A 25,956-nucleotide genomic window follows, 5' to 3' on the forward strand; every position below is an offset into this window, starting at 1 on the left:
TACTCTACTGTCTCTACCCTGTTCTATCTTCCTTCACTTTATCTTCTGTGTTTCTTACTCTTTTTGTGTTTTCCAACTTTTTTTCTTTTTGTGCTTCATTCTGTAGGTGCCCAGGGTCAGGCAAGGTGCCACATCATCCAAGGTTTTCAGTTTCCTGGGCCATCAAACGATGCAAATCTTGGTTATAAGACTTCAGGCGTTGATTTACTTTCTGATGACTGTTACCCTGAGGGTGTTGCCCTTTAGAGTTACAGGTTATTGTGGGGACACTCTCTTAGTAGGCTCATCATTGTATATGGGTTCCATGCTTTGAATTAGGTTTCTAGTACCCCATGACACCATCAAACAAAAATGTACATTTTCCCTCATGATCAAATGTCCTCATCAAAAGCAGCTCCAATGCTAACTTACTCTAGGTTGCTGGTTTTCTCTTATAGATTTAGTTGGCTAATTTCCTTACTATATTAACTCTTAGTGGCAAAGAATTTGTTTTTTATGTTTCACCTTGTGTTTTTATTTGTTTTCATAAGAAGAGTTGGCTTGAATCTAGCTCTTCATTTGGAAAACTGGAACTTATATTGTTATTTATATTTCAGTATATCTAATATTGATTAGGATTAACTTTAAAAAATACATCCTTTTGTATTCTTTTTTTTTTAAAGATTTTATTTATTTATTTGACAGAGAGAGAGATCACAAGTAGGCACAGAAAGGGGGAAGCAGACTCCCTGCTGATCTGAGAGCCTGATGCGGGGCTCAATCCCAGGACCCTGAGGTCATGACCTGAGCCGAAGGCAAAGGCTTAACCCACTGAGCTACCCAAGTGCCCCCATCCTTTTGTATTCTCCTTGAAGTTGTAATAGGTTTATAGATTCATTTAAGGAGAATTGATATTTTACATTATTGTTTAACCATGAAAAGAGTGTGGAGCATCTCCCATTATGTTTAGACAGTTTCTTTTATTCCTCAGTAAAGGTTTTGTAGGCTCAGTTTTATTCCTGTGCACCTAATTATTTTAATATTTATTATTATTATTATTATTTTCAAAGAAACTCATCTTGATGGTTTGTTGGACTTGTTTCTGTTTTGTGTTTCGGTTTTAAGAGGCTTTAGCCTATAGAAGTTTCTCTATAATTTCATATAACCATTTTCTTTTTCTTTTTTTTTTTTAATTAATTTTTTATTTTTTCAGCATAACAGTATTCATTATTTTTGCACCACACCCAGTGCTCCATGCAATCCGTGCCCTCTACAATACCACCTGGTGCCCCCAACCTCCCACCCCCCACCCCTTCAAAATTCTCAGATCGATTTTCAGAGTCCAAAAAAAAAAAAAAAAAAAAAAAAGGGACGCCTGGGTGGCTCAGTTGGTTAAGCAGCTGCCTTCGGCTCAGGTCATGATCCCAGCGCCCTGGGATCGAGTCCCACATCGGGCTCCTTGCTTGGCGGGGAGCCTGCTTCTCCCTCTGCCTCTGCCTGCCATTCTGTCCGCCTGTGGTCGCTCTCTCTCCCTCTCTCTCTGACAAATAAATAAAAAAAAAAATCTTAAAAAAAAAAAATCATAGTCTCTCATCATATAACCATTTTCTAAGACTCTATAATTACATTGTTTTAAAAATAAAAATAGAAACTTATTTATGTATGATCTTTCTTTTTACTTTGATTTCCAAATTGGAATATGGTGGTTGTCTACTTTTAATTTTTTAAGTTCTTTAATACATGGATTTGTCAGAAGATTTTAAAGTTTATTTTGTCTATCACACTTTACTCTGATTCATTAGTTCCTCATTGACCACCTGTCATGGACCAGATACTGGGGTAGTTGGTGAACAAGACAGGCAAGAACAGAGCTTTTATTCTAGTGGGCATGTGAGATTTTGAGGACTGTTCTAGTTGGAAATCATAGGTGCTGTGCTACTTTATTTAGGATGTCAGAGAAGGCCTCTTTAAGGAAGAAACATTTAAATGGAAGCTAAAGTTTGCTTTGGGGCAACCTCTATGAAGACCCATGGGAGCACAAATGAAGGAAACAGCATGTGGAGATCTCTAATATAGGAAAGACCTTGGCGTATTTTAGGAATGGAAGGAAACCAGGGTGATTATGGTCCATGCTTAGTGCTGGATGTTGTACCTTTGGAGAGGTAGATCACATGGACAGGGGGTTTACATTTTACTTTTTGTGTAGCCGAAGCCCAACTGTTGTATAGCAGGCATAAATTTTGTCAACTACGAAATGTAGTTATCTCTCTATAACTAAAATTTCCTTAGCTCTGGAGCTTCTTATTTCTACAAGGTAGTAGAGGACAATTTTGCCAATTTAGGATAAAGTCAGTAGCTTCTGGTTTAGCTTAATTAATTCCAGGTTTACTCAGATCCTTAGGTAAATAATTAGTCCTTTGGATAAATTCAGTTTTTCCCACATAGTTCTCTACTTTTTTTTTTCCTGGGGTGGAGAGTATTGGTAGAAGTGATATAATTTTCCCTGGCACCGAGGAGGGGCATCTTGTCTTTGGGCCATTCTCTGTCCTTGGCCATTGCTAACCTGTGCCTTGACTGGCTTAGTCTCGAATGGTACCGTCTGCTCTGTTGCGTCTGAGGCTGATGTCCCCACTACTACCATGACCTCTGGTCAACAGGTCTGTGTGTGCTGGATCCGCCTTGATTCGAGGCTCTTTTGGGCATCCTGGCCCAAAGTAAACTTCTTAACTGTTTCTATGCCATGCTGGTGTGCTTGGGTCTCTGAGGCAGCTTTTCAGGAATACTGTCTGGGCATGTCATTGGCTCTTAACACTGATATAGTGGTAGGTATAAGGTTTTGCTAAAAACTTGCAGTTCCCTGAACTATAACTTAGAAAAGGGAAAGATGGTTATCTTCTTTTCTGGGTCCTTCCCCACAGACATACTAGAGATTTTTCTTACCCTTTCTCACCCCAAGACTTAGCTTCAGATGGGATAAGAGGTAAGAATTCTAAACTTCTACCTATTTTCTACCTCCTCTTTCTCTCTGTATTCCCACCTCACCCCATTTTTTATGTCCTCTTGATTGTTGTGGGAGAACCACACTTACGCCATCACCTGCCACTTCCTGTATGCCATAGTTTACAGTATAAACTCTGCCAGCAAAGGTTTTCTGCTTTGTCATATTGAAAGCCAGGGTCTCAGAATTTAAAAAAGCCTTAGATATTGCAAGTGAAATGCTTAGCTTTTGAGAATTATGGTTTTCATGGATTAAGGACCTAAATCTAAAAGCTGAAAGCACACAACTGTTTGAAAAAAAATAGGTGTTAATATTCATGATTTTATATTAGGCAACAGTTTCTTTCTTCTTTTTCTTTTTTTTCCCCAAAGATTTTATTTATTTATTTGACAGAGAGAGACACACAGGAAGAGAGGGAACAGAAGCAGGGGAGTGGGAGAGGTAGAAGCAGACTTCCCGCTGAACAGGGAGCCCAATGCAGGGCTGGATCCCAGTGTGCTGGGATCGTGACCTGAGCCAAAGGCAGATGCTTAATGACCGAGCCACCCAGGTGTCCCTAGGCAACAGTCTCTTAAATATGATACCCAAAGCACAAACAAACAAAGAAAAAATAGATAATTTGACTTCATCAAAATTCAGTACTTTTGTGCATCAGAGGATACTATCAAGATAGTGAGATATTGAAGTACTGGTATCTTTTCATAGAGAGTGAGTGGGTCCAGAGCTCAGGATAGACTTCTAAGCTAGAGATCTGTATTTTGTCATCATCAGTGAGTAGGCAGTGTGAACATGGTAATCCCAGGATGGTTGTGAGAAGAGCAAAGAAAGGAGTCCTGAGGGAGTAGGAGTCTCTAAGCGTTGAATAGAGAAAGGGAGTGATCTGAGAGGTTGAAAGAAGAGTATGATTGTAGAAGCTTCCTCCACCTGATTCTAAGTTCCTTGAGGGCTTGACTGTGCCAGTCTCATCATTTTATCCCCAGTTCTTGTCAGAAAGTAGGTGTCCAGTAGATGTTGTTAAATGAAAACTGAGAAGTCTTAAGAGACAGTGGTGAGCAGTGTCAAATGTCTCAAAATAGGTCAACTGACGTAAGGGCAGAGCATCGAGGAGATGATGGAGTGTCTTCAACAGAAGAACATCAGTGGAGTCTCTGTGGGGGAGACACAGCCAGATTGCTGAGGACAAAGAGTGAATGGTTGCAAGAGAGTTGGAGACAGTGCAGACATTCTTTTCCAAAAGCTTGAAGGATAGTAGGTAGAGCATATGTTGTATCCAGATGAGAGAGACATAAGTATGGTTATATGCTTCACAGGAGAATTCAGAAAGGGAGAAGTGATACAGGAAGAAGGAGATATGTGAGTTTGGCTGAACATTATCCTTAGGATTAGAGGGAATAGAGTAAAGTCACAGGGTTTGAGTAGGAGTAGGAATATAATTTCCACTGACATGGGAATAATGGAAGGAGAGATGGTGTCAACGAAGAAGTGTTTGGGGGATAGGTGAGGAATTTGGGGCCTCCGTACACTTGATGAATTTTTCCAGTGAGGTGAGGGGGATAAAGTCATTAGCTGAGATTATAGGGGAAGGAGATGGTGATTGTAGGGGAGGGTTTGGGGAGAAAGGGAGAATTTTGAGAAAGCCACTGGGGGAAATGAACAGAATTACGTAGAAGAATTGTAATGACACATTTTTCTTGGCTCTGGTATATGTAGCTGTGTGAGTGATCTCCCCCTAACCCACCCCAGCCCCCCATCTCAGGGCTCAGCAGCCCGAGCGTCTGAGCAGACAAGTTGAACGAGTAGATTGATCTTGGTCTGGATTTGACAAGCCAGTGTGGCAGAAAGGGAGGCAAGAGATTCCAGCAGTGAAGGTGTTTGAAGTGATGGGCCATTGACTCGAGGCAGACTAGGGAACAACCGAAACCAGAAAGTGGCAGCTGGGATGTGAAGTGGTTGAGACTGGATGCTGGAATTTAAGATTAAGTTAAATTGAAGCTTAACTAGGAGGAGCACTTGCTGGTTATGACTGAATCCTAGAGCTGGCTATGGAATGGGTTTCTGAAGCAGAGAAAGTGAAGGTTACTGGGGTTGAGCAGATAAGGGAGGTGTAAAGCTTGGGTGCAGAGGAGTCAGCTTCATAGAAAGTGAATTGCTCAGAATAGTTCTAGAGCAAGGGCTGGGAAGATTCTGAACTAGATTCCAAAGTCTTTGGTGAATGACTAAGAGGTCAGTTGATGACAGAAACAGGGAGAGAGAGGTAGGAATAGGACAGACACCTCAAAAGAGGTACATGAGGATGCACAACCTCCATGGTGAACAAGGACTGTCTTCCGTGCTGTACGTTTGCTGAGAGCAGAAATATTAGCTGCAGTCAGATTTTAGTTTAGACAAGAAGACTGCTGGAATGGTGCTCGGATTGGTTCAAGGTTTCGGGTATTTGTTTACAGGGGAACAGTATAAAGGGTCATCAGGAAGTAGAGCTACTGGAGGACTGGATGGTGGTCGAGGAGGGGGAGAGTACCTAGCAGAAATGAGATCAGAGTGCAGTAACGAAGGGGAATTACCTGGAGGGGTTTATGTTTTGGATGATCGTGGTAATGATGAAAAACATGGTGGCCTTAGCTGACCTCCAGATTTTTATTAGTTTTGTAGGAAAATATGTTTATGCTGACAGACTGAGATACTGGGTTATGCACAGAGCTAGATGACTTCGTTGATTTCAGGTCTACCTAGCAATGTTTAGCAATCTGTGGCCTTTGCTCAGCGTGTCATAAAGAATCCTAGTGTGGGGCTGTTTTCTTCTTTGGCGAGGCTTAGCGCTGGTGAGGAGGATGGCGGGGTGGAAGTGATTGGTACTCACCTGATCTTTTGACCTTGACACACTTGTCTCTAAGGGGTGGGTAGGTGGGTAGGTGGGTAGCGATAAGTTGTCAGGACTTTGGAAAGCCTGATGCCAGCTTGAGGGGGAATGTTAAAAGTTCTGAGTCCCCAAAGGAGGGAATAGCAATAAGAATGATTCATGTTCTCCTTGATGACTTAAAAATTTAATACTATTGCAGCGATATTTAAATCATATTTGATTTAAAAATTATAACCCCAAATGCTACATATTAAATGTCTATCTTTGGAATTAGAAAATGTGACAGTTTATAAAGTTGCAAGACCATACTCTCAAAGTTTTACCTCTCCCATAATGCCTTTCTTAAATTTTTTTTTTTTTTTAAAGATTTTATTTATTTATTTGACAGAGAGAGATCACAAGTAGACGGAGAGGCAGGCAGAGAGAGAGAGAGAGAGAGGGAAGCAGGCTCCCTGCCGAGCAGAGAGCCCGACGCGGGACTCGATCCCAGGACCCTGAGATCATGACCTGAGCCGAAGGCAGCGGCTTAACCCACTGAGCCACCCAGGCGCCCTCATAATGCCTTTCTTAAAACCAGAGGTTCTGTTACGTTGATCTTTGGCATATTTAAAATAGGCTTTCAGACTTCCTTGGATTACGGAATACTTAGAGTCATGATGCATGGTATTTTTACAGAGCCCTAAGAATACTGGTATGTGCTCTTGAATACTTACCTTGATAAGCACTGAGTAATGGATAGGTAGAATTGTTGAATCATTATATTGTACACCTGAAACTAGTATAATACTGTATGTTAATTACACTTCAATTTAAAAAAGCATAAAATAAAATAAATTTAAAAAAGAAATATTGGTGTGTATGATTTCACGATGCAAACTGAGAACAATTCTGCTAGCAGAAACCTTGGATATATAACTGTCTCTGCCTCTCACAAAATAATAGATAACGTTCTAAAGAAATCATGTCATAATATTTTCAATCTTTTTTTTAAGATTTATTTATTTATTTGAGAGAAGGGGGGAGATAGCAGAGTGAGTGAGAGAGAACACCAGTGGAGGGGAAGGGCAGAGGGAGAGGGAGCAGACTCCCTGCTGAGTAGGGAGCCCAGTGCAGGACTTGATCCCAGGACCCTGGGATCATGACCTGAGCCAAAGGCAGACACTTAGCTAAATGAGCCACCCAGGCGCCACTTTGTCAGTCTTTTTAACCACTAGGCCAGTCCACCTGACATCATTTCCTTTGTCATCTATTAGAACTTTAACTCAAAGGCTAGGTGGTAGCAAGTAAGAGTTAATGAAAATTTTGGAGAGAAAATATGGCATTTTATTTTTTGGGTTTTTTTACGAAATATTTAACAGTAAGACATACTCAGTAAAGAAAACTTGGAAAATACAGGAAAAGAGGAAGAAGGGTCGCCTGTGGCTCAAATCGATCATAGTTGATGTTTTCATTTTTTTTTAATTTAGTTTTTTCTCTTATATTTTGATTATTTGGTATTTTGTTGGTTTATTTATTTTAGGTAACTGTGCTTATACTATGAGCCTATATTTGTAACCTGCTTTTTCACATAGCATTATTCATAACCTTTACAACATCATTTATGATGACTGCATAATAGAACTAATGTGCCACTCTGTATTTAGTCCTTCCCCTAAAATTAGACTTTTTGAGTACAGTTGACTCTTGAACAATTCAAGCTTTAGCTGCATGGGTCCACTTACATGTGGATTTTTTTCAATAAATACAATGTAGTGCTGCAAATGTGTTTTCTTGTTTTTAGAATTTTCTTTATAACATTTTCTTTTTTCTAGCCTTATTGTAAGAATATAGTATGTAATACATAATACACAAAGTGGATTTTAATCATCTGTATTATTGTCTCAACAGTAGGCTGTCACTTTGGGGAGTTAAAATTATACTCAGATTTTTTGATTGTGTGGGAGTTGATGTCCCTGACGCCCACTTTGTTCAGGGGTCAACTGTATTCTAATTTTCTAGAATGTTAAACCATGTTGCAATATGTACATTTACATAAAATTTTATCATATATTCTTTATTTATTTCCATAGTATAGATTCTTGGAAATGGATTTGTTTGATCAAAGTCTATAAGCATTTCTGGAGATCCTAATACATATTGCTTAGAAAAATTCTTAATGATAGGGTAACATAATTGGCACTTTCCGCAGTGACTGTAAATTTCACAACTGGGCAGAAAAAACACCAAATGCAATAAACATCATTTGAATATCTTCAAATCTATGCAGGGGATATGAGACTTACATAGATGACCATATCTTGATAATGGAAAACATTTTTTTTCTTATTCAGATGCCTCCAGGTTGGATGATGACTGAATAGGTAACACACAATATTTTGGATAATTGAATGGCTGATCTGATGAGGCAGATGATGGCTTGAAGCCAGTGTGAGCTATGGAGTAGAAAGCAAAATGGTATTTCATTTCAGTACATGTATAGGTGCCGGGCACTGAATCCATATGCCAGAATCTATGAGGAGGTATTACTGCTTTATTATTAAGGATACAACTCAGGAATAGCCAAATGGAAGAGCCGTGTAGGGCAGGGTATGAGGGAAGGAGTATTTCCATGCCCACTCTGGACATGTTACCCTTCCAGCACCTTGATGTGTTCAGCAACGGGAAGCACTAACCTTGTTTTGTTTCGTTTTTTTAAACAGATTTTATTTTAGTGATGGAAATTCTCTATTACTTCTCAGAGAATAGTTTTTTTGTATTTTGGTTTTCGTTTTAAAGACATTAACCAGTTTTCTTGATGGCCTGTGCAAAAGTGGGTTCCATCATATAATTTTGAGAAGAAGCTGCGTACCATATCCCTTTCCCACTTTGTGATTAACCATGAACATCAACTTTCATCAGCTTAATAAGGGCTCAGGGAAATGATATTACCACTAACAATTTAACATTTATTGAGTACTTAGTATTTTTGTGGCTCTGTTCTAACAATCCCACATGTATTAATCTTTACCGGTCTGTCTTCTGTAGTTACATCCTTTGTTTACAGATGAGAAAGTTGAGGTCCACATTGGTAAAATAACTTGCCCAGTTACTAACATGGCTTAGTAGGTGGAAGAGCCAGGACTCCATCCCAGATAGACTGGCTCCAGAGGATTTTCAAGCACTACATTGTACTATTTGTAACTGGAAAGAAGACTGGTTTAGTGCAGTGTTTCTCAAGCTCGTTTAACAATGGAAACTCATTGTCTTTCAATATTTTTACAGAGATTAGTTTTCCATGGAGTTAACTGGGAAGTGTTGCCTTGAGCTAGCCTGTACTGGTGCAGTCTCTTAAACACCATTATTTTAGAATAGAACTTTTTTTTTTTTAAACTTGGTTCTCTGTTCATAATATTAAATGCTATATTTATTTTTTTGTTATTTTGAAATGTTATTGAAAGATTAGTATTCTGACTTCATTTTATATTGTCTTATAATGACCTTCTTAGGAATTTTTAAAAGGTCAGCATCTTTATACTACTTTTACTACTTTATACTACTTTATACTACTTTTGAGGTACTAAAACAGTTTAAAATCCAAGTCAGTATTTTACTCTGCTTTCTGTGCTCTTATATTATTATAATTTTTAAAAAAATATTGATTTACTTATTTGTCAGAGAGAGAGCACAAGCAGGCAGAGTGGCTGGCTGGGGCAGAGAGTGAAGCAGGCTCCCCACTGAAAAAGGAGCCTGATGCGGGACTTGATCCCAGGACCTTAGGATCATGACCTGAGCTGAAGGCAGCTGCTTCACCGACGGAGCAACCCAGGCGTCCCTATTATGATTTTTTAAAATAAAAATTAAATTTCTTTACAAGATAAACTGACAGCTTTTTAGTGCTATGGGACATGAGAGTAACTGACCACTTTGAGTTTCAACCTTGCTCTGCCTCTTTATAGACTATGTGACCTTAGAAAAGTCACTTCATTTCTCAAAACTTCTGTTCTATCCTCTAAAAGACAAGGTTAATATCTTGCAGGGTGGCTGTGGGAATCAAATGAGAAAATGCGTGTAATGTCTGACACGTAGAAAGCTCATGACAAATGTGAATTGGTCTCAATTCTATACCATGAGTGAATGCAAAAATAGTTGGAAAAGAAAGGTCAGTTTCAGTTTGAACTGCCACGGTGTCATGCTGACATCAGCTACATTTCTGATAAAGTGATGTTTTCCTGATACAGGCTGAATGGGAGTTAAAACCAGTTTCCTTCTGGCTTTCCAACTGACATAATAAGCCAAACCTGACCGGGCAAACATAGACCTTTTTATTAGATCACTTATTATTAATGTTAAACTAGCCCTGGTGCTGACTTACCCTGTTCTTTCTTGAAATTTCACTGTTGTCATTTAAAATCTGCCAGACCTTCAGAAGCTTCACAGAATGCTAGAGGGTTTGGTCCATCTTCCAAAACGTGTGAAGTTTATTTTTCAAAGTGGTCCTCTACATCCAGCAGTATGTTCAAAATCATGCATGTATGACAAAAAATAGCATCTATTTTTATATTTGCTGCTGGAGGTTTGTTCCGTTTTCCTAACTATCAACTTTGGAGTTTAGGGGGCAGTATTTAACACATCTAACCAAAGCATGAGTAATTACTGAAAACAGAACTATTAAAGAAAAGATCTGTGGAGAATTTGGCAATTTCCCAGTGACTTACTCCTTAAGCAAAAAGAAAATGGGTTTGTTTTGAGTTATATACGGTGGGATCTCTAGTATTCTATCCTAAGTGCCTCCTTGACCTTGATATCTAGTAAGCACTCAGTAAATACTTCTTGATAGACCGAATTTGATTTCTAATCCCAATTTTGTGCTTTGCAACTTCTGTAAACTTGGACCTTCTTGAATCTTAAGCTTCAGTTTCCTTTTATGTAAAAAATAGGGTACCAGTATTTGTGTCTCAGGATTGTTGTAACAATGAAGTGTTCATGTATTTAAAGTAGTCAGCACAGGGACTCCTGGGTGGCTCAGTTGGTTAAGTGTCTGCCTTCGGCTCAGGTCATCATCCCTGGGTCCTGGGATCAGGTCCCACGTTGGGCTCCTTGCTCAGCGGGCAATCTGCTTTTCCCTCTGCCTGTTGCTCCCCCTCTTTGCGCTCTCTCTTTCTCTCTGACAAACAAATAAAATCTTAAATTAAAAAAAAAAAGAAAAAACACAGGCACAGCACGAGGCACCATAGCGGACACACAGTGCATTGCACATTTTCCCAGATGCCTCACTTTGTTCTTCAATAATATTCTCTTCAGGTATTTTTTTTTTTTAATTTTATTTATTTATTCGACAGACAGAGATCACATGTAGGCAGAGAGGCAGGCAGAGAGAGAGAAGAGAGAGAGGAGGAAGCAGGCTCTCCACTGAGCAGAGAGCCCGATGCGGGGCTCGATCCCAGGACCCTGAGATCATGACCTGAGCCGAAGGCAGAGGCTTTAACCCACTGAGCCACCCAGGTGCCCCATCTCTTCAGGTATTTTTTAAGCACTTTCTCATTCCCTAAACACTTAGAAGCCATGTTCAAGAGCGAAAATGAGTGTTTGCCAGTTAAAGCCAGTTAAACTGAATATACATTCCTCTGTAGCCAGCACTTGGAATGTTTCAGCAAAAACAAGTGTATCCCTGACAGCTCTTGGTTTGAATTCTGGCTTTACAACTATGCTATGACCTTAGGTAGGTTACTTCACCTTCTGTAAAGTATTGTGAGGTTGAAATGAGGAATAATATGTATAAAACATCTGGTTCCAGTGCTTGGTTTGCCCAGGTGCAGAAGAGATTTATTATCCTAAATTGAGAGTTTTATTTAATCTGATAATTTAGGGGCACCTGGGTGCTCAGTTGTTAAGCGCCTGCACTTGACTCGGGTCATGATTCCAGGGTCCTGGGATAGAGCCCCACATCTGGCTCCCTGCTCGGCGGGAAGCCTGCTTCTCCCGCTCCCACTCCCCCTGCATGTGTTCCTTCTCTCGCTGTGTCTCTGTCAAATAAATAAATAAAATCTTTTTTAAAAAATCTGATAATTTATATAATTAGTTTATGTATATTGAGTGCCTGCCCTACTCAAACCCTGTTAAACCCCAAAGATATAGATGTAGTGAAAAGAAGGGCCATCTGTACCCCAGTGTTTATAGCAGCAATGCCCCGGTCGCCAAACTGTGGAAAGAACAAGATGCCCTTCAACGGACGAATGGATAAGGAAGATGTGGTCCATATACACTATGGAGTATTATGCCTCCATCAGAAAGGATGAATCCCCAACTTTTGTAGCAACATGGACGGGAGTGGAAGAGATTCTGCTGAGTGAAATAAGTCAAGCAGAGAGAGTCAATTATCATATGGTTTCACTTATTTGTGGAACATAACAACATGGAGGACATAGGGAGATGGACAGGAGAAGGGAGTTGGAGGAAATTGGAGTGGGAGGTGAACTGTGAGAAACTATGGACTCTGAAAAACAATCTGAGGGTTTTGAAGGGGCGCGGAATGGGAGGTTGGGGGGGCCAGGTGGTGGGTATTAAGGAGGACACGTACTGCATGGAGCACTGGGTGTGGTGCAAAAACAATGAATTCTGTTACGCTGAAGAGAAATTAAAAAAAAAAAAAAGGCAGCCAGGAAGATTGTGAATGATTATGTAGGTGACTGAAGTTGGCCTCACCTAGAATCAGTTTCTGCAGAAGTGGCATTTTATTTTTTAGATTGTATTTATTTATTTAGAGAGAGAGTGTGTGAACGTTTGAGCAGGGGGAGGGACAGAGGGAGATGGAGAGAGGGAAGCCCAAGCAGGCTCCATGCTGAGTGCAGAGCCTGATGGGGGGCCTTGATCTTACAACCCTGAGACCATGACCTGAGCAGAAACCAAGAGTCAGGGCTGCAGTTGCATTTGATATGGCATTTTTGAATGTTGCATTTCTCTATTAAATACTAAAATTAAAAATAATGTCAAGAGATAGGTTTATGAATGCTAAAGCAAACTAGGTAAATTTTGCTATTTAAAAGTTTTTTTTATCTTCTGCTGATCTTGTTCATTACAAAAAACACCTTCCTTTCCTATACTAAAATTGAATGCAGGATATTGGTAAGACGAATTTAATAAAATATTTGACCCATTTAAAAATTCACTTGAATTGTGTAGATATCATATAAAATTGATTCCTACCCTGGCAGACTAAGAATTGCAAAGCTGGTGCTAAGCGTTTTATGAGAATTCCTAACAAATAGGAAATCTTAAGGACGACATTGACATTATAGAAAAAGGTTTAACTTTGAGGGGTACCTGGCTGGCTTTGTAGGTAGAACGTGTGACCCTCGATCTTGGGGTTGTGGGTTTGAACCCTGTGCTGGGTATAGAGATCACTTAAAAATTGAAAAAAATCTTCAAAAAAGGTTTATAATTAAAATATTAATAATGCCCTTATGAAATTAACCATAAGGTTTTTAAAGGGGTGCCAAAATAATCCACATTTCTCTGATAGGATGTTAACATCTTTGTATCGTGATGTAAAGTTTCTTGTGTTGATTGAGCTATAATTCACATAATGAAAAAATTCCAGTGGTGTTAAGGATGTTCACAATCTTGTGCAACCATTATTTGGTTCCAGACCTTGTTCATCACCCTCAAAGGAAACTCTGTACCCGTTAAACAGTCGCTCGCTGTTTCTCCTTTCTCCCAGCCCCTGGCAGCCGCTACTCTGCATACATGTCTGTTGATTTGCCTATTCCGAGTACTTCATATAAATGGAATCATACTGTATATTGCCTTGTGTGTTTGGTCTCTTTCCCTTCGCATGTTTTCAGGGCTTATCTGTGTTGTGGCACATATCAGTACTCATTACTTTTAATTTGTAAAACATTATTTATTTATTTATTTATTTTAGAATGAGAGAGAGAGCGAGAGAGCGCGAGAGCGCATGGGGAGGAGCAGGGGGTCGGGAGAGGAGCAAGCAGACTCTTTGCTGAACTCATTCTCCTGACCCTGAGATCCTGAACTGAGCTGAAACCAAGAGTCAGATACTAAGCCCCCCATGCGCCCCACTTCATTCCTTTTTAAGGCAGAATAATACCCTATTGTATGGATATACACATTTTATTTATGCACCAGTTGATGGTTGTTTGAGTTTTTTCCCCTTTTTGGCTATTGTGCCTGATGCTACTATGGTCATTTCTGAACGTTTTTGTGTGGACATGTTTTCAGTTCTTCCAGGTATTTACCTAGGGTGGAATTACTGGGTCACATGGGAACTCTATGTTTAACTTTTTGAGGAAACACCAGACTTTTTCCAAAGCAGCCACATCATGTTTTGTAGTTTTTAATGCTGAGATACTTGTAAGAAATGAGAGAAAAGTTTATTAAAATGTTAACCTGAGAGGCGACAGGGTGGCTCCGTGGGTTAAGGCCTCTGCCTTCGGCTCAGGTCATGATCCTGGGGTCCTGGGATCGAGCCCCACATCGGGCTCTCTACTCCACAGGGACCGTGCTTCCCCCCCCTCTCTCTGCCTGCCTCTCTGCCTACTTGTGATCTCTGTCTGTCAAATAAATAAATAAAATCTTAAAACAACAACAACAACAACAAAAAAAAACCCCAAAATGTCAACCTGAGACTATTAGTACTCATGACAGCCCTTCTGACAAGCTAGCTGGAAGTCTCAATTTGCCTATTTACTTTTCTGATGAAAATATTAAGATATAAACCCACACCATAGAAATAGTGTCATATTTTTTATGCCCTCTTGTTCCTCTACCCACCCACTTCTAAAAGTTTGGAATATGATTGGAGTTGATGATGTTTACTTTCATGTAAGTATCGGTCTCCAAAAGTGATATATTGAGGTTCCTGCTCTGCTTTTCCTTAGTGGGTTTCATGTTTTATTACATAGGTTACTAATGTAGAGACATCAAACTTTGCTCTTTTTTTTTTAAGATTTTATTTATTTATTTGACAGAGAGAGATCATAAGTAAGCAGAGCAGCAGGCAGAGAGAGGGAGGAAGCAGGCTCCTCGCTGAGCAGAGAGCCCGATGTGGGGCTTGATCCCAGGACTCTGAGATCATGACCTGAGCTGAAGGCAAAGGTTTAACCCACTGGGCCACCCAGGTGCCCTGAACATTATTCTTTTAACAGAAAACATTCTTGAAACAAAATTCAACATAGATTTATTTACTTATGATTAAATTTTCTTGGCTATACTACTATTTTTCAAAATACCACAAAAAGACTTCACCCAGAAATCTTTATGTCAAGGATATTGTGTTAATGTAGTAGGTAGTTCAGAAATGCTTTTGCCTTCTCTGCTGATGACATTATTACCTGTGTCCAGACTTCCATTTTTGTCAGTAGTCCTTATCAACTCTTCAACCTCCTACATTTGTTCTAGCAAATATTTATATAGCCTTCCTACATTTACATAAAATGAAATCATTATAAAGAAATAAAGTAAGTTGGTTTTATTGAGGGTATAGAATTTTAGAGCAGAAAGGGTGCTCAAAAGAAATAACATTTATGGAATAATTTCTGATGCTAAATTGGAACATAAGTGCTTTTGATGCCATATCTCATTTAAAGTGACAATCTATATGAATTTTGTGCTTGGTAGAAGAAATGAGATGATCAGTCATTCCAAAAAGCTTGAAGTATTGAAGTGAGCTCTCTCTCTCTCTCTCTAGGATAAATTAGTCTTTATTCCTGTGTGGGTACATTATAGAGATGATTTGTTTTCTTAGAGTAATGAAAAATTAACGGAGTTCGTTTTTAGGTAAATTTCTCTCAGGTTTTACACTATGAAAATCAATATCATTGTGGACACTGAATACATTGTTTACTAAGTTCTGTAATTTTAGCCCATACTTTTCAGTTATTTTTGCAATTATTTTGGTGCCTAAAGTAATTTATGTTATCATGTTGGGTAACTTTATATCTGTTTTGTTTCTGAAATATCAAAGAACAGGTAGCTGCATCTGAGCTAGAGAAATACTAGGTTTTAATCAGATCTTTTTGTCTGAATACTGACTCTTAAAAAGTTTTTTTTTTTGGGGGGGTGGGACATGGTATTAAGTTCGCAGTTGATAAGCTTCTATACTAACTAGAAGTAGAGCAGAAACTATACAAATCAGAAATCTGTCTCAAAAAATTAAAAATAGAACTACATATGATCCAGCAATTCCACTTTCGGGTATATATCTGATGGGAATGAAATCATTATCTTAAAGAGTTATCCATATCCCCATATTCACTGCAGCATTATCTACAATGAAGACACAGAAACAACCTGAGTGTCCCTCAGTTGATGAATGGATAAATAAAATGTGATACACACACATACACTGGAATAGTCAGTAATAAAAAAGAAGGAAATATTATTACCTACAAAAATAAAAAAATGGATGGGACCTCAAGGCATTACACTAAGTGAAAGACAAATACTGTATGATCTCACTTATATGTGGAATCTAAAAAAAAAAAAAAACCCGAAGTCCCAGAAATAGAGAACCAATCCGTGGTTGACAGAGCAGGAGTGTGGGGGATAGGGGAAAGGTGTGAAGGTGGTCAAAAGGTACAAATTTCCAGTTATAACGTAAATTAATTCCAGGGATGTAACGTACAGCATGGTGACTGTAGTTAAAAATACTGTATTTCGGAGGCACTTGGGTGGCTCAGGACGTTGGACATCAGACTCTTGGTTTCAGCTCAGGTGCTGGTCTCAGGATTGTGAGATTGAGCCCTGCGCTCTGCATGCATGGCGTCTGCTTAAGTTTCTCCCTCTGCCTCTGCCTCCTCTCTTCCCCCAGCATGCGCACTCTCTCAAATAAATTAGTTAATTAAAAAATACTGTATTGTGTATTTGGAAGTTGCTGTGAGAGTTGATCTTAAATGTTCTCATCACAAGAAAATTTGTAACTGTATGGTGATGGATGTTAATTAGACTTACTGTGATCATTTTGCAATATATACATAAATCATTATGCAATACATTTTAGTACAGTGTTCTATGTCAATTAAATCTCACTAAAGCCAGAAGGAAAAATTCTTTCCAGATACAATATTGATGACCACTATTTACATTTAGTTACTGTTTTTTTTTTTTTTAAGATTGTATTTGTTTATTTGACAGAGAGAGATCACAAGTAGGCGGAGAGGCAGGCAGAGAGAGAGGAGGAAGCAGGCTCCCCAGCAGAGAGCCTGATGCAGAGCTCAATCCCAGGACCCTGAGATCATGACCTGAGCCGAAGGCAGAGGCTTAGCCCACTGAGCCACCCAGGTGCCCCATAGTTACTGGTTTTTAAAGGGAAAGAAGTCAGGGAAATTTTGGAGGTCAAGTTGTATATCATGAAAACCCAGTTTAGTGACATATACATACTTAGCAATAGTGTAAGTGATCTCCGACCAAAACCTGATTTCTAAGGAAGAATAGCTTTCAAGTCTGATGGAGTATCTGCTGACACCATATAATTCTTGGTGTTCAAACTGGTCTTGTTGCCAAGAAAAAGGAAGTTGTTCCTTCAGTTGGAAATTGTAATGCATTTCTCCATAGAAAGAATATGGTCCAAATAGTACTTTTAATTCTAGTTATTCATTCATTAAGTAAATATTTTAAGCTCCTGAGAGAAAGCATGTACTGTGTTACATACCATTAATGTTTACAAGGATACAAAGTTGAATGAAACCAGGTGTGACATAGTGTCTAATCTCACATAAGAACTACTTTTTGGTTGCTTTGGGAGAACAAAAGAGGTGGTTGAAAGTCATTTAACATGGCTACATTTCTTCCTGTCTTTTTCTGTGGTTTTCAGGTACGTATAGAGTAAATTGGTTTTTGGTGATTGCCCGGGGCCTCAACTTTATTTCATAAGTTTGTTTCTTTGGAAAAATGTTTCCCAAGCTTTATAACAAAGTATCACTGAACTTGGAGAAGACAGCCTGTGCATAAGTTGGAGACTTTGCCTATTTTGAAATGGAAAAATTCTTGTCTCAGTATTACTGAGTTAATGTACAGTTGGTACAAAGTTTTCAATTCTATTGCTGACTTGCTTGGTGAGTGAATGATTGATCACAATGAACTAGAACGTGTAAGATAAAACATGGTGACCTGAGTAATTTTTCTAGTACAGCCAATTCTTTGGTGTGATAAGTATTTTTATTAACAAATTTTCTGTTTCTCTTGGATAGTCAACGTCTCTCCCTCTTTTTCAGGAGACTTATGTGAAGGGATTGGAAGAAGCCTTGCTGTTTGAGTAGATAAGGTAAGCAGTCAAGTAAACGCTTCAGTATTATGACAATTGAATTGGTTGATTTGATATCAAAAAGGAATTTTAGTTATTTAAAAAAGTGAATTATTAACTGTGTTAATAATATTTATATCTACCATCACTGTAAGCACTTCATGTTCATTATCTGATTGAAGCCTACCAATAGTCCTGTGAGAGATACTATTACACCCGCTTTATAAAGTAGGGAGCTGAAGCCCAGAAACCTACGATTTCTGCTCTTGACGCTATGCGTTTGTCAAGAGTTGTGACAGCGTGGAAGTAATGTGACTTCCTTCTTGCTTTTTTTTCCCCCCTCAAACTCATCCGTTCTTGTTATTTTTTCCTTTGTGGGACAATTCTGTGGGAGTTCTTTGCTTCCAGAGGTCAGATTTAGTTGTTGACGTGGGTTCTGCACTCTTTCCCCATCTTCCATGTTCTCTTATTTACACTTTTTTTCAAGGTTATACAGTTCAGCAAGTTAAGTAGTTTGTCAGGGATTTTCAAACAGGGATTCTCAGTCCCCAGCCTCATTCTTCCTCCTCAGAGGTGAACTATTCTCGACTCTCCTTGCTTTTCAGGATTTATCTGTGGTTTCTCAAGTAGTATATCGAATTGATGTTACCTGAGTTCTCAGTTCAGGACATAAGTTGTTTATATGATTTTCTGTGTCCTTATCACCAGCTGAACTCAGGAGTCTCTATCAGTTGCCCAATGTTCCTGCTTTCTGTCACATCGTTTTTTTTTCTGTTACTGTCATCCTCTTGAAGAAGTCCCTCCCAGGGCAAAGTGCTGCCCTACAGAGTAGCTTCTGTTTTCCCATAGTGCCCAGCTCTCATTCTAGGGGCTCTCTTTTCCTTTGGGTTGGATCTTCTATTTCCTCTCTCCTGTGTTGTCTTCTTTCTTGGTTCACTCCTTCATTTTGCTTCTCTAGAGCCTCTCCTGTATGGATACTAAATTATCTTGATTGGGCCTCTGATTTCCTTATTTTTTTTTCTTATTATCATCTGTTTTAGTCTCTATTCTTTCTGATAAAATTCCCTAAGTTTAATGTCCAAAGCCTATCTCTTTAAAAAAAAACAAAACAAAAACATTTTATTTATTTTTTTGAGAGAGCGAGAAAGTGTACAAGCTGGGGAAGCTCAGAGGGAGAGGGAGAAGCAGGCTTCCTGCGGAGAAGGGAACCCAATGCCGGCTCATCCCAGGACCCTGGGACCATGACCTGAGCTGAAGGCAGATGTTTAACCGACTGAGCTACCCGGCCACCCCAGGATTAGGCTTTTTCTTGAAGAACTTCCAACCAACCTGCCCTGTTTGATGTTCCCTTAACCACTGTTTCCAGAGGTACCATCTGTTACCAATTCCTGTGCCTTTTGAGAATTCTGTGGACTAAGTCAGGTTGGTTTTGGCTTTCCAGCTTCCTGGTTTAAGATTCAGCTTTCCTGGATCTGTTACTATTTACCACTGTTCCATCTGCTTTCCAGCCTTCAGACTTTTGTTTATGCCTTAAAAATACCTTATTAGCATTTTAGGAAAGTGTAAAATTAAATATGTATGTTTAATCTTTCCATCTTCCCAGAAACTACTGCTAGATTTTTTTCATTTGCTTAAGCATTTATTTATCTATTCATTTTTTTTTTATTGTGGCAAAATAGGTATAAAGTTTTTATTTTTTTATTTTTTTTTAAAGATTTTATTTTTATTTATTTGACAGAGAGAGATCACAAGCAGGCAGAGAGGCAGGCAGAGAGACAGGAGGAAGCAGGCTCCCTGCTGAGCAGAGAGCCCGATGCGGGACTCGATCCCAGGACCCTGAGATCATGACCTGAGTCAAAGGCAGCGGCTTAACCCACTGAGCCACCCAGGCGCCCAGGTATAAAGTTTTTAAACATTTTAATGTGTGCAGGTCAGTAGCAATAAGGTACCTCCATGATGCTGTGTACACATCACCACTGGCTGGTTCCAGAACTTTTTCATCAACCCTAAAAGGAGCCCTATACCCATTAAGCAGTTGTTCCCTACTCCTCCCTCCCTTTCCCAGCCCTGGCAACCACGAATCTGCTTTCTGTCTCTGTGGATTTGCCAGATCTGGTGAGACTCTTTTATTTTTTTATGTTTAAAGATTTTATTTATTTATTTGACAGAGAGAGAGATCACAAGTAGTCAGAGAAGCAGGCAGAGGGAGGGGGAAGCAGGCTCCCCAATGAGCAGAGAGCCCGATGCCCCTGGTAAGACTCTTTTAGACAGGGTAATCAGGCAAGGCTTCTTTGGAGAGAGAGGATATTTGAAAGGAAACCTTAATGCCTCGGAGGTGTGAGTATGAGGGGCATGGTAAACCATCAGAAGCATTGGGGAATGAATCCTGCCACTTCTTTGGATGTACAAAGTTACAAGGATTTGTTATGGTCACCCTGAAAACCAGCAGAAGCCAAGTAAGGATCATAGTTTTAAAAACCCACCAGTCAGAGAAGATATAAGGAAACCCAAGTGAACCAAACTCCAGAAATTAATGAAAGCTTCACAGTGGAGAGGAGACCCATGGCTGTTCAGAACAGCCCAAGGAAGAGGAACCTGCCCCAGATGGGGGAAAGAAGAAACCTGCCACACTTTGGGCTGGCCTGTTGTGGCCCCATGCAGGTGGGCTGGTGCGACAGTCTAGAACCCTGAGGAGCCACAGTTGCTCCTCCGCCAAAGAGCAAGTCCACTTCCAGCCCTCACCCACAGGTCTTCACAGAATACTCAGGGATGAGGAGCCACACACCTGGGCCGAGGAAGTCGAGCTGACCAAGACCTTACCTGAGGCACACGGAACTCTCCCCAAGTGCCCAGTAACCGCCCTCAGCAAGCAGAGGACTGGGCAGGGGTGAAGGAGTAGACCTGGAGAGCTGAGAGACACTCACCAGGAGTGCCCTAGGTTTTCAGTTATGGAAGCCTGAAGCCAGGGAGGGAGCTGGAGATGACCTTCCCCTCCCCTTCCCCACACTCTGCAACTCTCGGCTTTCAGTTCCAGAGCACTGAACACAGGGCAGGACAGGTAAGAGAAACCCTCTAATTCACTCCAGGCCTTCCCACAGTGTAGGAAGCTGCCCTCTCGCAGGAAGGCTGGGGAGGAACAGGCTGAAAAGAGGTCACCTGGGCTGCAGAAAGCAAGGCAGGGACCGGAAAGCGAAGAGAATCCCTAGCAGATGAAAAACCTGGCAGTCACGCTTGAAGCAGAGAGAGCTCCCTGTTGCTTTTGTTTTAAAAATCAACTTATTTTTGGAGTGGTTTTAGTTTTTTAATGATTTATTTATTTATTTGAGAGAGAGAGAGAGAATGTGAGTGAGCTCGAGGGGATGGGGAGCCAAGAGCAGATGCTTCAAGGACTGAGCCACCCAGGCACCCCCATTTTCTTAAACAGTATGGACTCATGGATATTTATTTTAGACTTGAGGTTATGGTCCAATTACTACTTTATTTATTTGGTTGAAATTGTTCCACCTTTGACCACTGGGAGCTCTTTCAGTTGTCTCTTTGACATTACCCTGTCAACGTTTGTGTGTGTGTGTATGTGTGTGTGTGTGTGTTTCTTACTTCCGGCACTATGTGATACTCCAGGTTTATGTGTATATTTCCTGCCACAGTCCTTCAGTCAGCTCCTTCTCCCAGGAGCCCTCGTTGCTTTTATTTGAGAATGGGGAAACCAAGATCTGCTTGTTAGATGTGCTTGTTGCTACTGGGATGTTGTGCTTGTAGGCCCTCTCAGCTGACAGAGCCAGGAAATATATGTGGAGGTACTAATTTGTATATTTACACATATCTATAAATATTTCTATATATACCCATCTCCATCTATATTAGGCTAAATGTGAGTTCATACTGACATGTCCAAAAAATCCATTGACACTTAGATCATTCTAAATTCCTCCCCTTGTTTATCTGTTACTCTTATTCTAGTGCGAAACCTGGCTCACCCCATCTGCCATCTGTTTACTTAACTGTCACAGGGTACACATAAAGCACTCCCACAGTTTGGACAGCCCATGGCTTAGTTGTGAAGCACAGGCAGGTCTCTGGAATCCTACCTGGGCTTGGATCCCAGACCCTGCTCTAGCAAAAGTCCCGAGTCCCACCCTTTAAATATTTGAAGCCAGTGAGAGACAACATCAAGCTAAAGCTGCATCAAAGCCCAGCCCGAGATTAAGGACAGGTGAGACTGACTCACACCCCATTCCAGTGGCCTGACAGAGGGTCATGCATGTCTCTTTCTAGAAGGGAAATATTACTTACTTCAGTGATGAATGTATTTTTGTACAGAATATCTGGGTTATAATAAAAAATTAGAAGACATAAGAAAAAGCAGGAAAATGTGACCAAATATCAGGAGAGGAAATAGCCAGGAGAGAGAGACCCAGAGGTAATCCATGTGGTGGAATTATCAGACAGACACATAAAGATAACTAAGGAGGAAAGAATGCTAGAGGATCTAATGGTAAAGGTGGGCAACATGTACGAGCAGATGGGGATTTTTAGCAGAGTCAAGGAAGCTCTACCAAGGAACGAAATGGAAATTCTAGAAATGAAACTGTAATGTTAGAAGTGAAGATTGGGCTTACGCATGGGCTTAACAGCTTCTTCCCATGTCAGAAGATAGGATCAGTGAATATGGAGCCCTGTCAATGGCACATTCCAATGTAACTAAGGAGAGAGCAATGTAACTAAGGGGAGAGGGAGGAAAGAACTCCTCCACCTGTGGGATAATGTCGGTCTGATGTATTTTTACTTGGGGTTTTTGAAAGAGGAGAGAAGTGGCAGAAGACATTCTTGAGGAGACCATGGTCAAGAATTTCTAAAACTGATGAAAGACCTCAGTTCACAGAATCGAGAGCTCCGCAAGCCCCAAGTAGGTTAAATACAAACAGAAAGAAACCAATGAATCCACAACAACAAAAATCCCAGACCTACACACATCATAATCAAACTGCTAAACATTGAAGAGTAGATCTCACAAGCCAGTGAGTAAAAGACACAGTAACTACATGGGGATAACAGTGTGAATTATGGCTAAACACTCAACAGAAAAAAACTAGAGGCTTCAAGACAATAGAGTGACATCCACAAAAGTGCTGAAGGAAACGGAACCAAACCAAACACCCTGTTGGCCTAGAATTCTGTCTCGAGAAGGAAGTCTACAAAAACCAAGGGAAAACAAAGGTATTTTCACACCAATTAAAAGGTGAAAGAATTTGTTTCTAGCAGATGTGAACTGCCACAAAATGCTAAAAAATGTTCCACAAGGTAAAGATAAAAGAGTCCAGACAGAACCTTGGGTCTGCAGAAAAGAAGGAAGAAAACCAGGAATGTTAAATAACCTAGACTAGTATGTTGGGAAACCTTCTGGAACCTTCACATATAATAGATACCCGCAGACTATTGGGTATTTAAAGCAGAAATGTTAAAACATGGGTTTACAGCTTTTATAGAAATAGAATATAATACCACAAGAATACCAGAAGAAGGAAATGGAATTATGCTGTCCTAAATTTCATATGCTGAATTAGTGCACTTTTATTTGTGTGTAGACGGTCATAACTTCAAACTCGTATTTTAGTCACTAGACCAACCACTAAAAATTAACACAAAGAAGGAAACTATAAAAGTGGTACATATTCCCGTGTAAGATTAACTACCTTGAACATTGCCCTCCTATTGGACACTGAAAAACAGGATTAAAATATATGAAACAGCCACTTTCAGACATTGGAAAACAGGGCAGGGTAGTGACCCTTGAAAGAAATGACACTGTAGGTGCCCAGCACATGGCCTGTAGGCACTTGCTAGACTGTAGCAGAGTAGAGAAACCCAGATAGAGCCCAGGAGAGTTCAAAGCAGCTAAAGCACCTAGAATTTGTGGGATAAACCAGAGCAGAGGGTACTACACAGAAATCCATAGAACCAGGAGATCTCTGGAGATCTATAGAAAGGTCCTCTAGAATCTGTTGATGAATACTCATCTGCATATGCGAAGTATGAAACCCTACAATGCTGGGGAAAGCCACACTGGCAATCAGCACGCTGAACAATTCCAGGAGCCCACATAGAGCTCAGTCAGAGTAGTGTGTGTTTCTACTAGGCATTGAAGAGAGACTGTTTCTTTCTTTCTTTCTTTTTTTTTTTTTAAAGATTTTCTTTATTTATTTGACAGAGAGAGATCACAAGTAGGCAGAGCATCAGGCAGAGACAGAGGGGGAAGCAGGCTCCCCGCTGAGCAGAGAGCCCGATGCTGGGCTCGATCCCAGGATCCTGAGATCGTGACCTGAGCTGAAGGCAGAGGCTTAACCCACTGAGCCACTGAGGTGCCTCGGAGAGACTGTTTCATACATGGACATTGGCTGGACATCTTGGAGGGGTTAAATTAGCCATAGACCAAAGCCACCTCTAAGCCCACCCTAACAAATCTCAGAAGCATGTTTGGAAAGTATCAAATGAATTGTAAGTAACTGAACCGTGAGCCAAAACTGAATCCATTGCTCTCTAAATGAATACAGTAAAAACCAACATCCAGTAATGAAAATGTCCAGCATCAAATACTTGAGTGGGAGGAAAATATTTCTACCTCTTTTATGTGTCAAAGGACTTGTATCTAGGGGTTGTAAAGAACTGCAAAAACCCAATAGGAAAATGAACAAAAGAGGAATTGTGCAGTAACAAAATGAGGAAAAGCCATGACTTTCCAAAGGAAGACATACCAATTGTCAGCAAACACTTGGGAAGGCACTGAGCCTCACTTAGTCAGCAGGGGAGTAATGCCAATGTAAACTTACAAGGAGGTACCATTTCGCACCCTGTAGAATGACTAACAAGAGAAAGACTAACTGTACTTAGCCTTGGGGATGGTGTGATACAACTGGAACCGCACATTGCTGGTGATTGTGCAAAATGGCACAGCTCTTGGGAAGCCATTTGGTAATTTCTAATGAAATTGAACACATATCTGTCTTCTGATTTGTCATTTCTACTCCTTGTATTTGATGAAGAGAAAGGAAAACACATGTCCACAGCCTTATTCATAATAGCTAAAAATTGGAAACCACTGAAATGTCTGTCTACAGGAAAATGGATAAATTGTGGTTGTTCACAGGTCCCGACAACTGTTACACCCAGCAACGCAGAGGAGTCTCAGAACCCTGTGTTCAGGGAAAGAAACTAGACATAAACGAACATATACTATGTGGGTTATGTGAAGTCTAAGAAAAGGCAGAACTATTCTGCAAAGATAGAAATCAGAAAATAATTGTAGGTTGGAGAGGGAGGGACAGTGTTGAGGAAAGAGCAGGATGGAACTTCCTGAGGTCCCTGCAAATGTGCCATGTCTCATTTTGGGTGATGGCTACACGAGTACAGTCGTCCACAGTCATTGGTACAGGACTCCTAAACCTGTGCTTATTATCAAACATTTAATTACAAAAATTTAAAACTAGTAAACATGTGTCTAGGGAAAGAATGTTAATGCAAATCCTCTAGGTGCTGGGGTATATTTTAAGAGATTATTATTATTATCACTTTAAAAGACTTTATTTATTTGTCAGAGAGAGAACATGGGTGAGCACCAGTAAGGGGAGTGGCAGGCAGAGGGAGAAGAAGGCAGAGGGAGAGGGGGGGACGCAGGCTCCCTACTGAGCAAGGAGCCCTATGAGGATGAAGATGATGATGGTGATGATGATATTGTTATTGTTGATGATGGTGATGTAGGACCTGGACTGGACCAGGCCCCTGGGATCATGACCTGAGCTGAAGGCAGACGCTGAGCTGATGGAGCCACCCAGGTGTCCCACACATTAAGATATTAAAGGTGAAAGGGAGAAAGTGTGAGGTTAGGTC

General features: G+C 40.2%; 1 protein-coding gene across 2 annotated transcripts in view; it reads left to right on the top strand.

Annotated features, from left to right (window-relative positions):
- Positions 1 to 25,956, top strand: part of SHLD2 (shieldin complex subunit 2) — a 94,450-nt gene that overhangs the window by 11,460 nt on the left and 57,034 nt on the right. For both annotated transcript variants that reach the window (XM_047703600.1, XM_047703601.1), the window contains exon 2: positions 18,044 to 18,093. The gene's annotated coding sequence lies outside the window, so the exon portion shown is untranslated. The remainder of the gene's footprint in view (positions 1 to 18,043; positions 18,094 to 25,956) is intronic.

This window comes from Lutra lutra, chromosome 14, assembly GCF_902655055.1.
Source record: "Lutra lutra chromosome 14, mLutLut1.2, whole genome shotgun sequence".
Taxonomy (NCBI): domain Eukaryota; kingdom Metazoa; phylum Chordata; class Mammalia; order Carnivora; family Mustelidae; genus Lutra; species Lutra lutra.